The sequence below is a fragment of the Dreissena polymorpha genome, chromosome 14 (genome assembly GCF_020536995.1).
Source record: "Dreissena polymorpha isolate Duluth1 chromosome 14, UMN_Dpol_1.0, whole genome shotgun sequence".
Classification (NCBI taxonomy): domain Eukaryota; kingdom Metazoa; phylum Mollusca; class Bivalvia; order Myida; family Dreissenidae; genus Dreissena; species Dreissena polymorpha.
In genome coordinates this window covers 1,980,886-2,004,808 of record NC_068368.1, presented here as the reverse complement: position 1 = coordinate 2,004,808, position 23,923 = coordinate 1,980,886, and the positions used below count along the sequence as shown (strand labels likewise).

Here is a 23,923-nt window from a genome sequence, read left to right as displayed (position 1 = left end):
TTGAAATAAATGGCATTTACATTATGTTGGTGTGTTATTTTCTGTCAACGGTAATCGCAGAAAAAAATATTTCGGAAACGATACACCAAATTAGCCCATTGATATTTTCTATGACATAAGTATTTTGACAATAACTTGAGATCAACATCGATTCTTTATCACAGACTAAATATCAATCGTATACAACATCAATATCATGTACAACTTGTTAAAAGCCCACTTCTTAAACACGTTTAAAAACTTCAACTCAGTCAGTGTCAAAAACGCGACAATTAATTACTTGACCATATGCAAGTAAACAGCAGATCATCGCTGCATTTACTATTATGCTGACATGTTCAGTAATTGGTGACTATGTTAAATATAGCTTGTGGTGTTTGTCTAGCATTTTAATGCTTTATCCTTGTGTTGGCACAAAGGAACACAATTAAAGACAGATATTAAATGCCACGTTTTATTGACATTTAAGAAAACAATTGCCGCCTTATTCCTGAAAAGAATGCTCTTGTGAACAATAAGTGAGTAAGTGTTATTTGTAGAGAGCTTTATTGTTTGTCTCTCGTGGTAATGTCAATTATGATTTATAACAGTAAGCTATGTTGTTATGCGATGTTTGTGTTATTTAATTTACTGTAATGTCATCATACGGACCAATATATTAAGCTGTGTAGTGATTGGATTTAGCGAGTCAAAGGTGGTATACCTATATTTATGGCTTGCCAACAAATCAGAAATGTGTGTAGTTATTGAATAATGTAAATCTAGCAAGTTGATATGTTTAAGATTTTACAATTTGTTAATAAACACATTACATAATAAGAAACTTGTCTACTCTAAATGTGATTATTCTTTTCAACGGTTGTTTCGACCGTATGCGAATAGGAAACTGTCTTAATTGCAATAATGCGCACATAACATCCTTAAATGTTGATTGTGCTTCGGCAACGGTTATATCCTTTGGCGAATTGCAGGGTTCTCTGTCGTATAGAAATCGCCTGTATGAGTTACATCAATGTACATAATAATATATATACTAGCGTGTTTGTAAGTCCAATCAAATCTCATACAGAACAAGAAGTGTCTGAAATATGTTTTTCTCTTGACGGGAACCTTTGTTTTGATATCTTTTTATTGTTCAGATTTCCCGCGCAATCACGTAACTAATGCGTTCAAAATGTAAATGTTTTTCAAACAAAACTTGTTTGCACTATATTCAAACACAACATTGGCTTTTCGTCCGTAGTGTTTTAAGCATATAGGTTTAGTAATATGTACAAGTAACAATTCACACTTTACATCTATTAAATACAGTAACAAAGCATGCACTCCCGAGCAAATCACATGAAGATTAAGTAAATACATAATAGGTTTATTGTTTGTTAAAAGATAAAAACCCTTTCCACATGCATTTGTGTATTATTGTACGCGACTTTACTGACATGGTGATCTTAAAATTCTACCCGGTCGAGAATCCGTTTAAATATATTGCATATACTCACTGGGGGCTGACGAGGTCAAAACGTAGTCCGTTTCGCTACGACGTCGGGTATATGTTTTACTACGAAATCATTGTTAAAATACACATGACATCGATAACGGAGTAGTAGAAAATTGTGTTTAAAACATGTAAGATTATGCTTTTCTTCTAACAAAACTCTGAATTTAAGCACAATGACATTTCATAGGTCTGTTTCATCAAATTATAATCCAAGATGTGTCTGGTTTATGCGGTTAAACATTAAATATACCGCTGATTTATCAAACCGAAGTCAAGTTTCACTTTAAAAAATGCAATTTAGGTTTACAACTGTGTTTAATGACACAATTTTACAATTTCCAAATTTATCTATGTATCGTTAAGCCACGGGTGTGTTTAGAAATGTGTAGGGTGACCCAGTTATCATAAGTAAAGGCTATTATTATTACTTTTATTAGGCATGATCATGTCTCTGACAGTATACGTATATGCCTCGCTACGCCAACGCTTTAGCGTGTATGCGTTTCTCACAGAAGACGTATTGGTTATCTCTCGAAGGCAAAATAAAGAAAAGTTTTTTTTAATACAGAGTCATTGAGTGGCTGGATGTTTCCTTTGAGGACGAGGTATTAACAACGGCACAACATGATCCGAAGCGCACAGTCGACATGGTAATGATATAAATAAATTCACGACTAGGCCAAAGGAAACGATTCAAATCGAAAATCCATATATAAGATGACAGTTGAGAGTCGAGAACCTAATGTCGTCGGTCTCAATAAAAATGACTCATCTTCTCCTCGTGACAATCCCTTATACGTTTATTTTGATAGAGAGCGACGATAGGTTTTCAGCATACGGTACTCTTTATCAAATAACATTCGATTCTCGTTATCCCCAACTCGCTTATCTCGAAACTCTGCTTATGTCAAAGTAAATCCCATGTCCCAACTTCGATCATCATTTAACTCATACAGATTTTGATTTTAACATTGTAAATATCAAAGCGATTTTCTTGAAAATCGGTTATCGTCAACTTATTTGAGCTGAACTTTATGTTCGTATACATGATTTCACCTGTAAAATCCACACCTGTAACAGCCGTAAGGTGTGGAAAGTAGGACCCCAATAGCACAAATCCGCAATTGCATAACCAATATATTGTTGTAAAGGTGTGACAGTGGGTTTCTGTCACAGGTTATTGTTTACTGCGTACATGACGGCTGGTAAATTTACCTCGTGTTACAATGCGGTTAATGCCCAGTCTCACTATGACGCCGGCGGAGCCCTAGTGCGTGATCAGGCATCTACCGTGATGAACCGGGGCCCTACCGGGATGATCCGGTGCTCCACCGGGATGAACCGTGGACGACCGGGGACAACCGGGGCTCCACCGGGAAAGTATTGAAATGTTTAATACCTATGGGATGAACAGGGAGTCACCAAGTAGGACCGGCAACGACCGGCGTGGCACCGGGAACAACCGGGACTGTACCGGGAACAACCGGGACGGCACCTTAGCTCCACCGGGGCCCAAACACACCCCAGCAGAGCCACGGCAACGCCCTGGTGGAGCCCGGTGAATGCCGGCAGAGTCTCTTTATAGCTACGTTACATAAGTAAACTGGTGCTCTGACGGTGCCGTCCCGGTTGTTTCCGATGAAGTTCCGGTTGTTTCCAGTGCAAAGCCGGTCATTGCCGGTCCTTCCCGGTAACTCCTGGTTCATCACGGATGTATTAAACATTTGAATACTTTCCCGGTGGAGCCCCGGTTGTCCACGGTTAAACCGGTGCGTTGCAGCAACTCTGCCGTGGTTTAATGCCGTTATAGCCCCGGTGAGTGCCGGCGGAGTGACGGTATACCGGGGCTCTGCCGGGACTCTGTCGGCTTTCACAGGGTTCAACTTTTTCGTTTGGATGTCAATGCGCACAGTGAAGCACGGCATCTTTTGCACTGGAAAATAGCAATCTGCAGTAACTGCAAACTGCATGTGATATGTCCTGAAATAGATACAGAATCTTCGTTGAGCAACCTATACATTATATTTGTACTTCGTTGCGCAACCAATACATACTCTGTGCGAAACCTATACATAAAGCGACTTGTAATTTCCTTCGAAACAAAGCATTTGAATGATTAAAAAATATGTTCGTAACCTGTTTTGTACTTTAAAATGTGAAATGTACACTGAATCAAAGTAACATGTAGTTTTATTTAATTTAAGTTACCGTAAATGGCTAGTTTAACAGAATAACCACCTTATGCATTGCTTCAAATCGAAATATTTCGTTTTTAGCTCAAAATAGACTTAAAGGTTGCAACTACGCGCATTTGTTTATTATTGAAAATAAGTACCTACCATTACTGGATGTTCCGTTCTCTAATCCATAATCACCAGAAAAGATGAAACTCGCCTGATTAAGTAGTGTATTTACACAATGTTTTCGTAGTAAAACATATACCCGACGTCGTAGCGAAACGGACTACGCTTTGACCTCGTCAGCCCCCAGTGATACTGTAGCAACTGGACTCGTGTAGTTTGGACGCGTGTGTCATCTCCAACCACTGCCAATATTGTTTTAATTCAAGGCGAAGATAAACCTGACAGTTTTAAATTACCGTCGCCATTGTACACACAGTGGGATAAATTGCTCTAATTAAATACAATAAATATTCACATGCATTGCAATGATGAAACATTTTACGTTTGAAGACAATTTAGCGAACTGTGACAAAATATGCGTTGTTGAGTTGGTTCTTCTAGATAATTATTGCATCGACTTGCATTTCACCAGGGAATAAATTCAAGATGGAATAAAAATAAATCTTTGGTTTAGTTTTTCAAGCAGCAATATTCAAAACGAAACTTTTAAACTGTTATTTTGACGTGATTAATGTGAACATATGTGTTATGTTATATTTCTCAATATATATAAATAACTTTCCGAATTGTTAGTTCTTTGTTTAATTTTTTTCTATACATCAAATGCAATAGATTATTGATAAATATTATTGTGAAATAACATTGCATTTATCTTATTAAGAAAAAGAGGTTGTATCGATCAAGAAAATCGTTAGGGTGTGTGTCTTCGTATTTGAATTGCAACAAATGAAAAGTATAGACTCTGGCTTTTGAACAAATAAAAAACGAGTGTTTGGAGGTATTTGCAAAATATTGTTTTATTGTGATTTTTTGTAACATATAATTCCGTTAATAGTTTCAAAAAGGTCCGACAATTTCCTAAATTTTGCTTGACGACACATGTATACGTTGTAATTGAATTGCAACTAGTATATGTATCATTGAGAGATTTTGACGTTTCAATAGCTTATGTCGTCATGATCCTACGAAATATGATTCAAAATTACTTTACCGTACAATGATTAAATTAGTAACAAACATGAATGTATGCTGAATTAAGAATACACTGACAATGCGAAATTATATATATGACACAATGGAAATTTACAAGGTTTGGTAGATAACATGTATTGACCGGTGGATGATCTGCCAGGCGAAACAAGTTAACATAAAATTACAGTTCAACCCATAACGTTGCACCTACCTCTCGGTGTTAAGACGAGGAATAAGAGGCAAATTCACTGATAAGAATATTTCGTCTTTCATCCGAGATACTCCTAGATTTTGACAATACTTCTTCTAATGGACAGATCTATTTTTAATATCGATGACCTGTCCCGCACCTACTTTGTTCTAATGGCAACTGACTTCATTATAAATCTCTTCTTCTTTTACTCGTTCTTACTTCAGTTTATAATTCGCATGTGACCGACATATGCTTGTTCAAAACATAGTTTTAATCGTCTTTATTAGCAACAAACTGATGTAATTGATTAAACTATGATTATACTAAGTGCATGTCAGTCATAGACCAAGCCTCAACTGTCTTGTGGTGCCATTATATTCAGAATGTTTTTGTTATCTGTCAGCTGTACAATACTCCGAATCGGATAGAAAACAATATAGTCGTCTGCGAAATGATGTCTACAACATAATTTGACACAGCGTCGCGCGCATTTGTTCTATACACACAGTCAAAAGTTTTAGAATATTGTTTCAGTTGGCATATTGTTATTTAATAGGTCGTATGGCATCTTGGTAATTTCTCCATAAACGGACAAGATATTAGTAAACAAGATTATATAATGGTGCATTCTATCTTAACAATAACCTGAGTTGGAAATGATGTTACGTTTATTGCTATTATAGCTTCATTTAATATTATGTTATAGTTGATAGAAATAAATAGATTAAGTCTTCAAGAGTTTGTTAAGAAACATTTTGAAAATGTGATGATTTGACTCGATTTTAACTTACATGCTCACGTGTAATTTTGCTCTTGATATATCAATATCATCATTTATTATTAATGTTGAATCAATTTGAAAAAACAGTTATATTGTGATCGAAAACAACCAAAATGTTAGCCGTTGCGTAATGGACAAGGTGTCCGCTTAGCGATTAGGAGGTCACGGGTTCGATCCCAATATGGGGAGCAAGCTCTTATTCTTTCCCAAAGACACCAAAAACTGGTTAAAGGCCCATGAAACGGAGCGCGGTTCTATAAGCGTGATTCATTCGATGCAATTGAGCTCAGATAAATAGGCTAAAACAAAACATACATGTACCTCACCACACGCGAAATATTCAACATTCCAAGAAAAACGACGTTAATCTGGCCAGAATCAAAATAATCGAATACATGAGCCTGGTGAATTAGCCGCGCGCGTCTGTTAGAAACTATATCCGTGGGTGTGATTATATAATGTTCCAATAAATAAAACCGTATTGCCATCTAATAAAGTCTATTTTCTTTGCTTTTACTTAGCTGCTGGGACACTTCTGTGAACTCAAGGATTGCGTCGCCTTTGAATTTTATGTGGCTCCTTAAATATAATTTATAACAATTCGAACGTTATTTAATTGATGATCATTCCAAAAAGATATTGTTCCCAAATAGCATTTTTAATAAAATCGAAGGAATAATTGGAAATACGAGTTTACATTAAAAGTATGTATAACATTTAAAATAATTGTTCTACTTTTGCAGTTGGTTTCAAAAAAATATTTTTTAAATGGTATCTATGCGCTTATGCTACAAATTGGATCAGCTATTTGTGTTTGTTTTTTCTTTTGTAAACGTTATTCAATACTGATTTAAATATGCCTAAAATATACTTTCTCTGACGTTTTTGTACCGCGCTTTTCTGTAGGAGCACACCCATGGTTCTAAGGCGTATGGACCATTTTTATTGTATAATGATATTTATAATAAGCACTTACATTAATTTATACCAGTTCACCTGCATCTGTATATTACGGCATCGTAATCTTAGACGTTTAGTTGTCCTACAATAATATACAAAACACACAAGACAGATATGCACACACTTATTAAAGTAATGCTATTCCAAATTTAATTTTCATGAAAAAGACCATCGGTTTATTAAGCTTATCATACGTCAATCATCATCATCATCATCATCATCATCATTATAAAAATTATTACTTATCATAACAACCGATTTCACCATCCTCATATCATCTATTCGGTATCGGTCCGAAAGGTCAAAATTATATAAACCAATGTTCGACTTTGTTAGTATGAGCATAGGAACCATTGCCAGTAAGAAACAATGTCCGGAATATCATATCGTCCCCGTCATCATAATCACCGTCTTAATTAATGTCAACACAATTAGCAGCTATTTCCTTATCATAGCATTATCCAACTTTCTATCATCGGTCAGTAGAGATTCGCCTTTACATAAAAATGTAAGGACCACTCATGTCTGGTGATTGAAGTATTTCCTTGTAACTTATGATTCATATGCTCATAATGATTGTGTTTATATCGTCTTATAATGATGAAGGCATGATTAAATTATGATCAGGGTTAAAGGGACTGTCAACCACGACGACGAAGAAAAGAAAAGTTGTAAAATACCGCTTTTGTACAACTATTAGTTTATATGATTAAAATATCACGACTGGTATATTACATTACTTGAAAAAAAATCATATTTTCTGTATATTAGGTAATACAATTTCGCGATGTGAAATCGAGAGTACATCGCGAAAATAGGTGACATAACAATGTACACACTATAAATATCGCAAGTAGATTGATCATTTTATATATTTAATAAATACAATTCACTACACATACACAATTTGCACTCCTGAATTTACCACGTGACGATGATGATCAATCTACTGGCGTTATTTATACGTAACTGGTAGTTACGTGGTAGACATACCCAGTAAAATGTATTACCCAATATACTGAAAATATGAAAACTTAACAACTTTCTTCAAGTAATGTAATATACCAGTTGTGATATTTAAATCAATATAAACTAATAAATGTAAAAAAATACGATATTTAACAACTTTTCTTTTCTTCGCAGTCGTGGTTGACAGTCCCTTGAAGATGTAAACAAGCTTGATGATGAAGACAATGTTGGTGGTTGTAGTATGTCTTAGCTGATTTGTTGATGATAATTTAACAAAATGGTGGGATTGGTGTTTTCTTTGTTGTTTCTGTGATCGATGGTGGTGTTCTGCGGCTGATGCTCGTGATGGTGATGAATATAAGTATAAGGAAAAAACATTATTAAAAGTACTATATACCACTGCAAACAAATTGCATTTTAAGAACAATAACAACAAAAATAGCAAGCAATGCACGGTGTTCACTACCAAAGTCTAGTTGGTAGCAAAGTGCGTTTTAAGGTAACGAAGTTTGGAGTTTAACAGCAATTATAGATGGACATTGAAGTCTGTTGAAACAGGACATATTCCAGTTTATGCGCGTTTTTCAATAACAACGCAACACATACAAATTGAACGCTAGGTATAAGGCCTGATGATGTGCTTCCTTTGTTTGTAGAGTATTTCGGCGCGTGACGTTCATTGATAAAACATGAGATTTTACACAGACGGAACATGTAACGACCAAAATGCTTTATTTCGTGCTTTAATTGCCAATTATTGCTGCAGAATAGTATGCAGTGTATATCCCGTGTAAATGTTAGTTTGCGCGAGCAGTGTTACAGTTTGTATTAAACAATTTCTAATTTAAATTTTATTTTGCAACGCGTTCTAATATATAAATTGATTTTTAGTATGCTTTAATACGATTTTCTGCTGCAGCTTTTCACTGGATTTATAATGCGCTTGTAGACCGTAAGTGATTCTTAGTAATCTGTGAATAGCCTCCTGTTAATAAACTGCAAAATCCGTACATAGTTAGCTGATTGTACGCATAACGCGTAAAAAAACAGTTAAAGGGATTATTTGCTAACAGTAGTCGGACTTGACCTGACCTATTTAGAGCCCCAAATTCTTAATAACTAGATTAACTGAGCGAATAGTATGCATACATGTTCTTTTCCACGAATGAAACAAAGTTTTTAGCGACTTTTTGCTATTGAGGATGCATTCAATATTATTACATTTAAAATATAATTCAAATTGACTGTCATTTCAAAAGTATATGTAGTTGATGAACAAAACTCTTTGACATAACTAATGCAACAGTGCGACGTTGTTCGGTAAAAAGTCATTTAACGGTCCAATTTTCTGATAAAATAAGTTGTTTGCACGCGAATTACTTAAAGCGCCAAAGCGTATTATCAAACCATTTGTTTTAAAATTCACAGAAAATATCACGATATAGAAAGCAGTTCATATCCTATATGCCACGTTATTAGTAAATATGCGAGAGGTTAACCGGTCAATCTTCTGAACGATCAGTTTGCTGGTTTCATTTTCTCGTAAAGGTTAATCTTAGTTGCTTTAATGATACATGTTTCATGGATCATTAAGTAAAATTTCCATTTCCAGCCCGCGCCAAACTGCCAATAACCGCTGTCGCTTACTAAAACCACAACATGTCACGCTGGCGACGGGAATCAATACGTTTCATCACCAAAGTAATAAAAAAGCAATACATAAGTTCATTATTTGTAACAAACATGGATTATGTATCGATAATTGGAACTAGTGTTGTTTTGTTTGCTAATCGCTAACTACGATAGGATGGATATGTTGAGAGCGGGGATTATTTGCTTAGACATTATTTACATGTGTATAATTGTTCTGAATATAACGTACACTATAATGTGCATATAATTAAGAAAAAAGTAAGATTGTGTGCATTAATATTGTTATTTAATGTTTATTTCTGTTAACCTACCTGCTTATAGTTTCGTGTTGCATTTGCCCAAATTGCAATCTCAATCTGGATCTGCACGTGAGCTTCCAAAATACACAATTTCAAAATGATAACCGCATACAAGTAAAGCAGTTGAGCAGAAACACTTGTTTTTAGACAATTTTAATTGCATGTGAAATTATGGTTTCCCTTTACTGAAGTGTATTCAAGAATCATTTGAGAATATACTATATGATAGCAGTCCTTGAAGAATACAATACGGTGCTAATACCAATTATTTCTTATTTGATTGTATTAAATCATCAATGACCTATTAAACAATTTTTATGTGACTGAATTAACAAATTAAAGAGGGACAAAAAGGATGGGATATTTTTGTAAAGTGCGAAGTATTAACATGGCAGGAGCCAATGTTTTATATATGGATTAGGCATAATAATAGAACGTGTGCGATTTTTCAGTTAGATCCAAACATGTGTTTTCAATTTTTAGAAACACAAAGTTATAATTTGAGCAATATTCTATTCAGCTGTGAAGCGCAGACCTGCATACACTCATTTGGAATAATCTCTTCTATTGTATGCATATACTTAAAGCATAAATATTTATAAATTATTGTTGCTGTTATATGCAGATGAAATCGTACTGCTATCAGAGACAAGAACTGAACTTCAAAACGGATTACACTTGTTAGACGCTTACTGTGAAAATGGAAGCTGTGCGTAAATAGTGATTCTACTACGATTATGATTTTTAGAAAAGGTGCATTGCGAAAAATTATTATTTTTACATATATGGAGAAAAAATAGAAATTGTTTCACATTTAACTTATCTTGAGATTGTCTTTACAACGGGGGTGAGCTCTTTTAATGGTACGTTTATTTCACTGACAGGTCATGCTATGAAAGCTATTTTTATGTTAAAAAGTTGTTTCACAAGATTTCCCACAATGTCAATAATTCACAAGTCAGATTTGTTCGAAAAATGAAATGCACCAGTCTTAAGTTACGGATCAGAGGTTTGGGGACTAAACAAAAATATCATACAAATAGAAAGAATACATTTAAAATTTTGCAAAGAGCTACTCGGTGTAAGGCCTCAAAGACAAAAGAATTTCGTATACGGGGAACTGGGCAGAACCCCAAAGAAAAATAAATTGTATATAAAAGATATAAAATACTGGTGTAAAATATTACAAATGGAATCAATGAAATATGCAAAAATAGTATATAATACCATGTTAGAAAAGGTAGAAAACAATAATGATACCAAGTCATTGGCATATAATGCTAAGATTTTATTTCAATCTATAGGGTTTCCCCATGTGTGGATATATCAAGTTGTTGGGGACATAGATATGTTTCTTCTCGCGTTGAAAGAAAGAATCAAAAATGTATTTTTACAAAATCGGACAATTGAATTTAACGAGTCAACACGATCTAGTTCATATACTATGTATTCTATTTTTAAATAGCCACCATGTTTATACCAGTTTAATATAGACAGTTGTAGGATTGCATTATCAAGAATGTCTGCATATAATTTAGAAATAGAAGCTGGTAGTTGGAAAAAAAGCAATACCTACCCCACGCGAAAAAAGAACATGTTGTTAAGGTCATAAGTTAAAGGACGAATTCCATTTTTTATTTGAATGCCCACCTAACACTGAATTAAGAAAAAAATTGCATTAATAAATATTACTATGTCAGACCAAACATACCAAAATTTAACGACATTTTCAGTGCAATAATAGTAAAATAAATCGAAACCTGGCAATTTTTGTTAAAATAAGCTTTCAAATTGAGGAATAAATACCATACATATTTTGAATAATTTAAGCAGTATCATATTATCTACCTTTAACATGCTAACTACAAAAATATTTTCCTCAGTACATTTATTATTCTGTATTAAGTATTATATTACAAATGATATATAATCGGATTGTAAAACATTTAATTTGTTCAGATGTCTCTGCATTTTTTAATGGAATATATATTTCACTTCATAACGTTTTGTAACAATATGCATGTTTTAATTATGACCTTTAAATTGATATGTGTAGAACATCTTTTGTATACTTTTGTGTATTCATGGGCATTTCTTCCCCTGTGTATTTGGAAATAAATCCTAAATCCTGAATCAAAAAAGTTTACGCTTTAGCATACGCAGATTGTACAATCTGTCTCGTTGTTCTCAGATTGAAAACCGCTATTTTCGAAAACGTTTTGTATTACTGAAGCAAATGTTCATTTTTTTAGGTTTTAATGTGCATGGCGTTGTAGATATTACTGCTGTAAATGGTTCAGCCAGGAAGAAGGGGTGCGAAAACATACTCACTATGTAGAATTATCAGTAACATTTCATAACATCCGTTTCTTAACGCCATCTCGGAAGTATCATTTGCTCATTTATCAATGCATCTCACAAAAGAGGTGGCACCAATGATCAACGGCCACGGAGTTGTAATTGCAATATTTGGAAAAAAACGCGAAAATAGTTCGAACAGTTTATACACACAATAATACGTGCCAAAACATTATTCTTCAAATTAATTATACAATATTGCAAGAAACGAAAATAGTTCATTTGTTATATTATTATAAATAAATCAATCAATCCGAGTAATAACAGTTCAGTTCATTATCAATTCAAGCCGTTATCTAAATGCTTGTTTTTAACAGAGAACAAAATATATTCGCTCTCGGACGGTTAACACTATAAATGAACAGAATGGCCTGATCTGGGGATGCAAGTTAAGCACATGTATTAAGTCGGGTTTTCGAGAGCGCGGCTCTAGTCGATTTTTAACATCAAACACATGTATATACCGAATTTCTGTGATTGTTTTGAGTTCTTAATGTAAATGGTACACATGGGCACAGTACACATCAGTGAATGACACTGACATTGGAATACATAGTATTATAGTCATGTTTGTGAATTATATCATGTAAACGGCAATCGCAGACATATTTATTTTGAAAATGATACACCAAATTAGCCAATTGGTATTTTCTATTGCATTAATATCCTGACAATAACTCGAGATCAACATTGATTCTGTATCGCAGACTTAATACAAGATAAGTATTGATGCAACGCATCAAAGGGCGTCGGGAATTTTAGTGTAAAAGGCACTCAATTATGTTACATGGAACGATTTATTTTCTACTGTAAATATTAATGTATTGGCCGATTATTTAAAACAAAAAAGAACAAGATACTGGTATAACCATTATCTATGATTTTGTGTCATAACTCCCAAATAACCATTATCTATGATGTTGTGTTATAACCCCCAAATAACCATTATCTATGATTTTGTGTTGTAACCCCCAAATATTTCATAGTTCATTTTATTTACATTGGTTTCCTTCTTTTTTTACTGGCATCCGTGTGCAGTTTTCATTTATGGAACAGAACTGTGTAGGTTTACAAAAAATCTGCTTCATCTTGTACATGTGTAAGCGTAATTTCATTTTTTTCTCAACTTCAAGGGGAGATTATTCTGAACTTATTCTTACGTTGCTCATTAACGATAGGGGTTGAGTACTCATTGATATGAAAACACTGTTAAAGTGTTAATGTGTTTACGACCCCCCCCCCCCATTCTCTCACTCATATATTTCATGGGCATTATAAAAACAAAAAACGGTAACAACATAACAGCATATTTATTTAAGCTAAAATTACTACATCAAAACAAAAACTTAACATCGAACACAAATAAAATAATTTGATTCTACTGGGGCTCGAACCTTGGACCTCTCACATGTGATGCGAGCGTGTAACCACTACACTACGGAACCGCTTGAAAAATCACCTACTAACTAAGATATTAATAAGCTATTAATAGTCGGTTTCAATGTACACCCGGAAGTGTAAACGACGGACAGTGAGCGGGGTTAAAAGTCCATACCAAAGGGTCCATACCACTAGCAAGATACGGGTCGGGCATGCGCCCTTCTATATGTGGTTCTTACAAAAATACCTGTGGGAGGACTTGATAGTAATGAAACTGGGGTGCTGTGATGGTGTTCCTCATTCATAAGCGGCTGCTTCCTTTATCAAGACTAATTATTACAATTAATAATACGTGTCGCGCTTCGCGCTCTATAGCGCCTTTATTAGTAACAAGGCGGTTGCTAGGATAGTGGAACAAAGAAGTTTTGTTTGTATACAAAACCAGAAAGTTTCACCGGTTCGCGTATTTGTCCAGTCCCTGTGAACTTTTATTATTGCCCAGTCTCTGTGATCAGTTATTAATTAAAAGAATTAGCTTTGCATTATTGGCAATGAATGTTGTAGTAAATGTAATAGGCACAAATGCAGTACTTATTTACACTAATTTACACAAAAAATCACAACTATGCAAGATATTCTGACAACAAAAATATATACATCGATCCGTAAAATAACTTCCCCTCCCATAAGCGAAAAAAAAACGGATTACATACTAGTCGCCGCACGTCAGTGCGACGCCAATGAATCGTATATAATATCAACTCATGTACAACTCGTTAAATGCCCACTTCTTTAATACGTTTAAAAACATCAACCCAGTCGGTGTGAAAAACGCGACATTTATTTTCTTGAGCATTAGCAAGTAAACAGCAGTTTATCGCTGCTTTTACTATTATGATTTTGGAAAAATATTTAGTAATCGGTGTCAATGTTAAATTTAGTTTGCGTTGTTTTGTTTAGCATTGTAATGCACTATCCCTGTGTTGGCACGAACATACACATTTAAGGACAGATAGTAAATGCGTCATTTTATTGACATTAAAGAAAACAATTCCCGACTTATTCCTACAAAGCATTCTCTTGTGAACAATATGTGTGTAAGTGTTATTTGTAGAGAGCTTTATTGTATGTATCGCATCTTAAATGTCAATTTTGATTTATAATAGAAGGTTATGTTGTTATGCTAATGTGGTGTTATTTAATAGACTTTAATTTCATGATACGGACCAATATATTATGCTGTGTAGTGTTTGGATCAAGCGAGTCAAAGGTAGTATACGTATATTTATGGTTTGTCGACAAATACAGAAATGTGTGTAGTTATTGACTAATGTAAAACTAGGAAGTTGATATCTTTTCAGATAATTATGTGATTAAAATGTGTTTATCAACAAATTCAATAATAAGACAATTGTCTACTCTACATTTGGTTATTCTTTAAAGACCAATGTTCGTTCGAAAGTATGAATATGGCAAACTGTCTTACTTGCAATAAAGAACTCATAACATCCTGAAACGTTGGTTGCGCCTCGGCCGTAGTGGTATCCTTTTGGTACGCAATCCCGTAACTAATGCGTTAAAAATTCAAATCTTTACAAACAAAACTTGTTTGTACTATATTCATACACAACATTGGCTTTTCGTCCGTAGTATTTAAAGCACATAGGTTCAGTTACTTGTACAATTAACAATTCACACTTTACATCAACTAAATAAGTAACAAAGCATGCGCCACACTTTACATCAACTAAATAAGTAACAAAGCATGCGCCACACTTTACATCAACTAAATAAATAACAAAGCATGCGCTCTCGAAAAAATAACAAGGAGATTAAGATTAAGAAAATAATAGGTGTATTTTTTTTTTAATGATAAAATCCATATCCACATGCATTTGTGTATTATTGTACATGACTTACATGGTGATCTAACAATTGTACCCGGTCGCGAATCCGTTTAAATAAAGGGCAGATAATGTAGTAACTGGACTCGTGTAGGTTAGACGCGTGTTTCATTTCCGAACCACTGCCGATATTGTTTCAATTTATAGCGCAGAACTATCATGCAGTTTTAAATTACCGTCGCAATTATACCCACAGTGGGACGAATTGCTCTAATTATATACAATCAATATTTACATGCATTGCAATGATTAAACAATTTACGTTTGAAGACAATTTAGCGAACTGTGACAAAATATGCGTTGTTGAGTTGTTTGTTCTAGATAATTATTACCTCGACTTGCATATCACCAGGGAAAACATTAAAGGTTCAATAAAAAAATACATCGTTGGTTTAGTTTTTCAAGCAGCAATATTCAAAACGAAACTTAAACGCTCTTATTTTGACTTGATTAATGTGAACATATGTAATATGTTTTATTTCTCAATATTTGTAAATAACTGTCCACATTGTTAGTTCTTGGTTTGATTGTTTCTATAAATCAAATGCATAAGATTATTGATTAATATTCTTTTGAAATAAACTTGCATTCATCGTATTAAGAAAAAGGGTTTAAACCGATCAAGAAGTTCTTAAGTGTGTGTTTCTTCGTATTTGAATTGCAACAAATGAAAAGTATCGACCCTGGCTTTCGAATACATAAAACCGGAATCTTTGGAAGTGTTTGCGAAATATTGTTTTATTGTGCTTTTTTGTAACTAATTATTTTGTTAATAGTTTCAAAAATGTCCGTCAATGCCCTAAGTTTCGCTTGACGACACATGTATACGTTGTCATTAAAGTGCAAGTAGTATATGTATCATTTAGAGATTTGGACGTTTCAATAGCTTATGTCGTCACGTTTCAATAGCTTATGTCGTCACGTTTCAATAGCTTATGTCGTCATGATCGTACGAAATATGATTGCAAATTACTTTACTGTACACTTATTAAAGTAGTAACAATTATCAATGCATGCTGAAATTAATATTACACTGACAATGCGAAATTATATATATGACACAGTTGAAATTTTCAAGGTCTGGAAGATAACATGTATGGAGTGGTGGATGATCTGCCAGCCAAAACAAGTTAACATAAAATTACAGTTCAACCCATAACGTTGCACCTACCTCTCGGTGTTAAGACGAGGAATAAGAGGCAAATTCACTGATAAGAATATTTCGTCTTTCATCCGAGATACTCCTAGATTTTGACAATACTCCTTCTAATGGACAGATCTATTTTTAATATCGATGACCTGTCCCGCACCTACTTTTTTCTAATGGCAACTGACTTCATTATATATCTCTTCTTCTTTTACTCGTTCTTACTTCGGTTTATAATTCGCATGTGACCGACATAGTCTTGTTCAAAACATAGTTTTAATCGACTATATTAGCAACAAACGGAATGTATTTGATTAAACTATGATTATACTAGGTACATGCCAGTCAAAGACCAATCCTCAACTTTCCTGTGGTGCGATTATATTCAGAATGTTTTTATTATCTGCCAGCTGTACATTACTCCAGGATCGGATAGAAAACGATATAGTCGTCTGCGAAATGTTGTCTACAACATGATTTGACACAGCGTCGCGCGCATTTGTTCTAAACAGCCAGTCAAAAGTTTCAGAAGATGGTTTCAGCTGGCATATTGTTATTTAATAGGTCGTATGGCATCTTGGTAATTTATCCCTAAACTGACAATATATCAGTAAACAAGATTATATAATGGTGCATTTTCTCTTTACAATAACCTGAATTTGAAATGATGTTACTTTTATTTCTATTATAGCTTTATATCATATTATGTCAATAGTTGATAGAAATATATAGATAAAGTCTTCAAGAGCTAAGAAGCCTTTTGAAAATGGGTTGATTGGATTCGATTTTAACATACATGCTCACCTATAATTTTGTTGCTGTAACATCAATATAAACGTTTATTATTTAATTTGAATCAAGTTAACAAAATAGTTACATTATTATCACAAACTATCAAACATGCATGTAACTCAACAAACGCGAAATATTTAATCCAAGAAAAACGATGTAAATCTGCCCAGCATCAAAATAATCGAATAAACGCTACATGGGCCTGGTGAATTAGCCTCGCGTGTCTGTTAGCAACTTCATCCGTGGGTTTTATGATATAATGTTCCAATGAATGAAACATAATAGCCATCTAATAAGGTCTGTTCTCTTTGTTTTGACATAGTTGCTCAGCCACTTGCGTGAACTTATTTCCATACGGCATCCCCCAGACGGGCACAGACACAAGATTGCGTCGCCGTTGAAGTTTATGTGGCTCCTTAAATATAATGTTTAACTATTCGAACGTGATTAAACTTATGATCATTCCAAATAGATAGTGTGCACAAATAGAATTTTTATAAAATCGGAAAAAACAATTGGGAATACGAGTTTACCTTAAACGTATGTATAGCATTAACAATATTTGTGCTACGTTTGCAGTTGTTTTCACAATTTGATTTTTTAAATTTTAATATGCGCTAATTCTACAAATCTGATTATTTGTAATTGTTTTTTTTATTTTGTAATTTTTTTTTATACTGATTTATATATACATTAAACATACGTTTCGTGGTAATTGTTGTTCCACGCTTTTATCTAGGAACATTATAAGTGTTCTAAGCGTAGGGAAATGTGTTTTTTTTGTATAATGATATTGATAATAAGCACTTACATATATTTATACCAGTTCACCTACATTTGTACATAAACGACATCAGTTTCTAATACTTAAGTGATAGTTCAAATGTAAAGATGGGAGTTTTGCCGTCTTACAATAAAATACAAAACCAACAATACAGATATGCACACACTTATTAAAGTAATGCTATTCCATATTGAATTTTACTGAAACATGCAAACGGTATGTTTAGCGCAACTAATCTTAGGTTAATATGAATCCACCTTTGTAGATTAATACGCTTATATATAGACAATATTGCATTTTATAGTTTCAATATTGTTTGAAAGAGTTCTGCTTTTTTAGCAAGTTTTTTTTTCAGTCGAACACTTTTTATATATGTTGCGTTCCCATGTTAGTTCGACAATTACACTGTTCATTATTTAGCAAACTGTCTGTGTATAATGTTTTTGGTTCACCATAATTAAAACAAGCATAACATACTTCGTCAACATCATCATTTTCATCATCATCCGCAGCAGCAGGAGCAGCAGCGGCAACACCACGATCACCAACAACAGCATCATCACCATTGATTTCAAAATTCTCATATATATAGTTGTTTCTTGTCCGTTTGTCAAAATAATGTTTAAACAAATGTTTGACTTTGTAAGTATAAGCATAGGAACCATTGGCAGTAGGAACCAATGTCCGGGATTCCATATCGTCCCTGTCATCATAATCACCGTCTTAATTAACGTCAACTTAATCGGCAGCTATTTTCTTATGATATCAAAGCGCACTTACTTATGCGTACTTGAAATGTTCTAAGAATCAATATTATTTTGTTTAAATACTGTTTTGCTATTTACGATACGTTCAACACTTTTATATTTAAAATGGTTTTCACGTTGAAAGCCAATTTAGGAGTACATGTAGTAAATAAACTAAACTCTTTGACATTATTGATTGAAAGTACTCCTTTGTTCTGTGGATTGTAGTATTTTCATTCACCAGTAAATTTATCTGATAAAAAGTTGTTTACCGCGAAGAACTAACAACGAAAAGCGTGACATCAATATAAAGAAGTGAAACTCCAGCTGCTGGAGCAGTATTTTCCGTATTTTCCGCATTGTAAGTTCTTGGTTTGATTTATGTCTACAAATCAAATGCAAACTATTATTGATAAATATTGTTGTGAAATAACATTGCTACATCTTATTTTGAAAAAGAGGTTGTATTGATCAAGAAAATCGTTAGTCTGTGTGTTTGATAAAACATGAGATTTTACACAGACGGAACATGTAACGGCCAAACTGCTTTATTTCGTGCTTGGATTGCCAATTATTGTTGCAGAATAGTCTGCAGTGTATACCCCGTGTAAATGTTAGTTTGCGCGTGCAGTGGTACAGTTTGTATTAACAAAATACTATTTTTAATTTTATTTTGCAACGCGTTCTAATTTAAATATTAATTTTGTATAATGTTATAATACGATTTTCTGCTGATTATGCATCTGAAATTTCTTTTTGCTTAACCCATTTATGCCCAGTGTACTCTCCCATCCTTCTAAATTGGATCAATTTATTTCCAAAATAAGGGATGTCTAGTATATTTATTTCTATATTTAGAATATTACTTACTGAAATTCCTTTAAGCAAACAGCGCAGACCCAGATGAGACGCCGCATCATGCGGCGTCTCATCTGGGTCTACGCTGTTTGCAATGTCCTTTTTTCAGGACGCTAGGCATGAATGGGTTAATATGTAACAAGACATCGTTAAGAACGATGTCGATAACTTTTACTATGAAACAAAACAACTAAAGCTATTCATACTTACTATTAACCCATTTATGCCCAGTGGACTCTCCCATCCTTCTATATTGGATCAATTTATTTCCAAAATTAGGGATGTCAAGTATATTTATTTCTATTTTTAGAATTTTTCAGAAAGAAATTCCTTTTTAGCAAACAGCGCAGACCCAGATGAGACGCCGCATTATGCGGCGTCTCATCTGGGTCTACGCTGTTTGCAATGTCCTTTTTTAGGACGCTAGGCATGAATGGGTTAACGTGACATATAGGATATGAACTGCTTAATATATAGTGATATTTTCTGTTAATTTTAAAACAAATGGGTTGATAACACGCTTTGTCGTTTGAAGTTATTGGCGTGCAAACAACTTATTCTATCAGAACATTTGACCGTTTAATGAAATGTGTACTATTCACCGAACAACGTCGCACTGTTTCTGTATGTGTGTCAAAGAGTTCAGTTCATCAACTACATATACTTTTGAATTGACATTCAATGTGAATTATATTTTAAATGTAATAGTATTGAACGTATCCTTTATAGCAAAAGTCACTAAAACTATGTTCCATTCTTGGAAAAGAACATGTATGCATAATATTCGTTCAGTAAATCTATTCATTAAGAATATGGGGCTCTAAATAGGTCAGGTCATGTCAGACTACTGTTAGCAAATAATCCCCTTACTGTTTTTAACGCGTTACGTGTTAAATCAGCAAACTATGTACGGATCTTTGCAGTTTATTTGCAAGGGTCTATTTACAGATTAATAAGAATCACTTACAAGCGCATCATACCATATTCAAAATTCACAGAAAATATCACGATATAGAAAGCAGTTCATATCCTATATGTCACGTTATTAGTAAATATGCGAGAAGTTAACCGGTTAATCTTCTGATCGATCAGTTTGCTGGTTTCATTTTTTTTCTCGTAATGTTTCATGGATCATAAAGTAAAATTTTCATTTCCAGCCCACGACAAAATTTCAATAACCGCTGTCGCTAACTAAAAATAAAATGTCACGCCGGCGACGGGAATCAATACGTTTCATAAACAAAGTAATAAAAAAGCAACAAATAAGTACATTATTTGTAACACACAGGGACTATGTGCACATAATTAAGAAAAAGTAAGATTGTGTGTATTAATATTGTTATTTAATGTTTATTTCTGTTAACCTACCTGCTTATAGTTTCGTGTTGCATTTGCCCAAATTGCAATCTCAATCTGGATCTGCACGTGAGCTACCAAATAAACAATTTCAAAATGATAACCGCATACAAGTAAAGCAGTTGAGCAGAAACACTTTTTAATGTGAATTGTAAGTGAAATAATTGTTTTCCTTTAATAACGTTTATTCAAGAATCACTTGAGCATATACTCGATGATAACAGTCCTTAAAGAATACAATACGATGCTTATACCAAGTATTACTTATTTGACTGTATAAAATCATCAATGACCTATTAAAAACATTATTTGTGACTGAGTTTACAAATGTAAGAGCGATACAAAGGATGGGATGTATTTGTAAAGGGCGAAGTATTAACATGGCAGGAGCCAACGTTTTATATAAGCATAACAATAGAACTTGTCCACAGTGCGATTTTTAATTTAAATCCATAAATGCGTTTATTTTCAATTTTTAGAAACAGGAAGTTATAATTTTAGCAATATTCTATTTAGCTCTGAGGCGCAGACCTGCAAACAATCATTTGGAATAATTTCTTCTATTGTATGTATATACTTTTAGCATATTGTTTTTACCAGACGCTGATTGTACAACCTGTCGCGTTGTTTTCAGATTGACAAACGCTATGTCCGAACAAGTTTTGTATTACTGAAGCAAATATTCATTTTTGAGATTTCAATGTGCATGGCGGGGTAGATATTACTTCTGTAAATTGTTCAGCCATAAACAAGGGGTCCGAAAACATACTCACGATGTAGAATATTTACTGACATTTCATACCAACGGTTCCTTAGCGGCATCTCGGAAGTATCGTTGGCTCTTTTATCGATGCATCTCAAAAAAGAGGTGGCGCCCGTGATTAACGGCCATGGAGTTGTAATTGCAATATTTGAAACAAATGACGAAAATAGTTCGAAAAGGTTATACACAAAATAGTACGTTCAAAAACATTATTCTTCAAATTAAATATACAATATTGCAAGAAACGAACATAATTTATTTGTTATATAATAATAACTAAATAAATAATCGTGTCGCTCTCGGACGGTTAACACTATAAATGAACAGAATGGCCTGATCTGGGGACTACGTTGGCATAGAGGTGACATTCACCTCTCTTTTTTTAAATTGCTCTCCTCTTTTTTCTATCTCGTTGCCACGATTTAGCTAAGTCGTGGCCATGAGATAGAAAAAAGTGGAGTGCAAAACTGAATAAAGCAAAGTGCAATTAAAAAAAGAGAGGTGCAGTAAATAAAGGCAGAGTGCATTAAACAAAAGAGGAGAGAATTTTCGCTATCTCGAGATCCCGAGTTAGTCAGTAGTAGTAGTAGTAGTAGTAGTAGTAGTAGTAGTAGTAGTAGTAGTAGAAGTAGTAGTAGTAGTAGTAGTAGTAGTAGTAGTAGTAGAAGTAGTAGTAGTAGTAGTAGTAATAGTAGTAGTAGTAGTAGTAGTAGTAGTAGTAGTAGTAGTAGTAGTAGTAACAGCAGCAACAACAACAACAACAGCAGTACACAGCAGTAAATAGTACACATGGGCACAGTTAACATCAGTGAATGACACTGAAATTGAAATACATGGTATTATAGTCATGTTTGTGAGTTATATCATGTTAACGGCAATCGCAGAAATATTTATTTTGAAAATGATGCACCAAATTAGACAATTGATATTTTCTATAACATAAATATCCTGACAATAACTTGAGATCAACATTGACTCTTTATATTATCAATTTCATGTACAACTCGATAAATTCCCACTTCTTAAATTCGTTTTAACCCTTCACCTTAGTCAGTGTCAAAAACACGCCATTTAATTTCTTGAGCATTTGCAAGTAAACTGAAGTTTATCTCTGCGTTTGCTATTATGATTTTCAAACATATTCAGTAAACGGTGTCTATGTTAAATTTATCTTGCGTTGTTTTGTCTAGCATTTTAATGCACTATCCTTATATTGTCACGAACTTACACAATTAAGAACAAATAGTAAATGCCTTATTTTATTGATTTAAAAAAACAAAACAATTGCCGACCTTATCCCGCAAAACATGCTCTTGTGAATAATATGTGTGTCAGTGGTATTTTTATAGAGATGTATTTTCTAATGGTAAAGGTCAATTATGATTTATTACAGTAGGCTATATTGTTATGCGATTGTGGTGTTATTTAATGTACTGTAATGGCATGATCCGGACCAGTATATTAAGTTATATAGTGTTTAGATTTAGCGAGTCAAAAGTGGTATACGTATATTTATGGTTTGTCAACAAATACAGAAATGTGTGTAGTTATTGAATAATGTAAAACTATGCAGATGATATATTTAAGATATGTGATTAAAATTTGTTCATCGACGAATGACATAATAAAAAAAATGTCTACTCTAAATGTGATTATTATTTTAAGACAAAGGTTGTTTCGACCGTATGCGAATAGGAATGATATTGCAATAAAGCGCACATAACATCCTGTGCGTAGGTTGTGCTTCGGCCATGGTTAATTCCTTTGGCGAATTGCAGGGTTCGCTCTCGTATAGAGACTCGCTTGTATGAGTTACATCACTATACATAGTAATATATATACTAACGTGTTTGTAAGTCCGATCAAATCTTTTACAGAAAAAGAACTGTCTGAAATCTGTTTTTCTCTTGATGGGCCTCTTTGTTTTGATAAATTTTATTTTTGAGATTTCCAGCGCAATCGCATGCCTAATGCGTTTAAAATCACATTGAGATAAAGTTATACCACGAATACGTTTATTGTTTTGTAAATGATCAATACCATATCAACATGAATTTTGGAATTATTGTACGTGAGTTGACTGATATGGTGATCTGCACATTTTACCCGATATCTAATCCGTTTAAATATAGTAAATATACTGAAGC

General features: G+C 33.7%; 1 protein-coding gene across 4 annotated transcripts in view; it reads left to right on the top strand.

The window, feature by feature from the left end:
• Positions 1–566: 566 nt before the first annotated feature.
• LOC127858373 (corticotropin-releasing factor receptor 1-like) overlaps positions 567–23,923 on the top strand; it is a 136,812-nt gene continuing 113,455 nt past the window's right edge. Inside the window, exon 1 of one of the 4 annotated variants that reach the window (XM_052395462.1) lies at positions 567–694. The gene's annotated coding sequence lies outside the window, so the exon portion shown is untranslated. Of the gene's footprint in view, positions 695–14,522; positions 14,697–17,630; positions 17,810–21,436; positions 21,579–23,923 lie in introns of those variants that run through there. The other 3 variants (XM_052395461.1, XM_052395460.1, XM_052395463.1) reach the window with 3 other exon arrangements.